At 41.4% G+C, this 2242-nt stretch overlaps 1 non-coding gene across 1 annotated transcript; it reads left to right on the top strand.

Moving 5' to 3' along the window:
• Nucleotides 1-1689: 1689 nt before the first annotated feature.
• On the top strand, nt 1690-1796 carry LOC127201923 (U6 spliceosomal RNA). Its single transcript, XR_007832258.1, has one exon. It is a non-coding gene; the product is annotated as a U6 spliceosomal RNA (small nuclear RNA).
• The last annotated feature ends 446 nt before the right edge of the window (nt 1797-2242 follow it).

Genomic DNA, 2242 nt, shown 5'->3' on the forward strand with positions numbered 1-2242 from the left:
TGAAGTATTCTAAGTGGTCCCTAGCCCATAATTCTACCAGTCATGGAATGAATGGGAATCTGACATTGTCCAAGTGTGTTTTGTCTTCAGAGAACACTGTAGAAGTTCTAAAGCAGAGCTCTAAGAAAGGGTGGGAGGAATTTTTGGGGAGCCTGACAACTTTCTGTAACCTCATGACATTTATTTGATTCAATTGTTAAACAGTTTTCTTAGTGGAAAGAACAAATTCTAGTCTGTCACTAAGGATGGTTTTAAGAAAGTTGCTTCATATACCTCTTGGCATCTTTAAAATAATATCTAGCTAGCTATAGAGACAGTTTCTAAGAATTAGAAGAATTGTAAATCTCTCCTTTTCAGAGATTAAGAAACGAGTGGGGACTAGGGAGATGGCTCAGTTGCTATAGTGTCTGCCGCCATGATGTCGTGTGTCTCTAACTTCAGTGCTAAAAGGCAGAGATAGGTGGATCTCTGGAGCTCACCAACCAGCCAGACTGTCCAACTTGGTGAGCCCTGGATTCAATGAGAGAGATCTTGTCTTTAAAAAAAAAAAGTAAAGAGCAACTGAGGAAGACACTAGCTGTCAGCCTCTGGACTCCACATGCACCTCCACAAACACATGCAACACATGAACATATGTGCACACAAAGACTGTGTGTCTGTGTAAGACAGAGTGTCGGAAGGAAGGAAGGAAGGAAAGAAGGAAGGAAGGCAGGCAAAACTGAAAGAAAGAGAGAAATTGAATAACAGAGAAAAACAGAATTGATAAAAGTTGTCCAGCTAAAATTAAATATACTTAACAGAAAATATAGGAAATAACAAAAGCAAACCTCATCAGCACAAGCCCTGTCACATTCAACAGTACAGTAGGTCTCTACTGACCTGAAAACAGTTTAGAATACCTCCAGGCTCAGGTCTTGATGCAGCCTTATACTAAATCAGAGTCAAGGTCAGTACCCATGGTGCCTGATTATATTGAGCCCCATGTGTCCTGAAAGAATGTTTTTCATTCCAATGTACATCAGCAACAGACAGTAGCAAGGCAATGTTGAGGCTTGTCTGCAGGCAATCTTACTGAGACTTTTAATTAGTCTTGAGGTCTGAACTTTTATGGTTATGATGTTTCTTGTACCCCGTAGGTCTGAATCTGGGGTGTCCAGCTCCAACATGACAGAAAACAATAGGGTATCACCCACTGGGAAAAACAAGAGATCAAAATGTTCCTCTGAACCCAGCAGTGTTTTCAAATAAATTTGTATTTTACTCATCAAAACAAGTACTGCACTGTATGTAGTAGTACAAGACTGTACTATTGGATACTTAGGAGGCTAAGTAGGATTGCTGAGTCCATTAAGACCAGCCTAGATAACTCAGTAATATCTGATGTCAAAAAATAAGAGCTCTACATAAATCTTCAAAACTGTAATATTAAACTATAAACAATTATAATTTAATCCATCTAAAAAAGCATATTGTGGGGTTGGGGATTTATCTCAGTAGTAGAGCACTTGCCTAGCAAGCACAAGGCCCTGGGTTCAGTCTTCAGCTCTGGAGGGGAAAAAAAAGCATACTGTATCAGTCATAGGTTAGGGGCCATTGTTGTAAAAGTTAATAAAGTTCAGTCAGCCCTTCAAATCCATAGGCTCTGTATCCATAGGCTTAACCAGCTTCATATTGGAAATATGGGGTGTCATGCTCACTTCAGCAGCATATGTACTAAAATTGAAACAATACAGAGAAGATTAGCATGGTCTTTGTGAAAGGATAGCATGCAAATTCATGAAGCCTTCCATATTTTTGTTGAAGAGAAGGAACAAGATGGGAGCCTATGATAGAAGTGTTCTGAAAGACTCCACCTAACAGGGAAATGGAGCAGATTCTGAGACTTGCAGCCAAACTTTGTGGCAGACAGCAGGGAGTCTTCTGGAAGAGTTGGGTGATAGAAGGACCTGAAGGGGACAGGAGCTCCACAAGGAGACCAACAGAGCCAACAAATCTGGGTTCTGCAGAGACTGATGCATAAACTAAGGACCATGCATGGAGAGGACCTAGAACCCCTCCTCAGATGGAGTTGATAAGTAGCACAATCTTCATGTGCATCCCATAATATGAGAATAGGGGCTGCATCTGACATGGACTCTATTGCCCACTTGTTGGCCACTTACCCCTGGCTTAGCAGCCTTGCCAGGCCACAGAGGAGGAGTATGCAGGCAGTCCAGATAAGACTTGATAGACTGGGGAGACT

The sequence above is a fragment of the Acomys russatus genome, chromosome 17 (genome assembly GCF_903995435.1).
Source record: "Acomys russatus chromosome 17, mAcoRus1.1, whole genome shotgun sequence".
Taxonomy (NCBI): domain Eukaryota; kingdom Metazoa; phylum Chordata; class Mammalia; order Rodentia; family Muridae; genus Acomys; species Acomys russatus.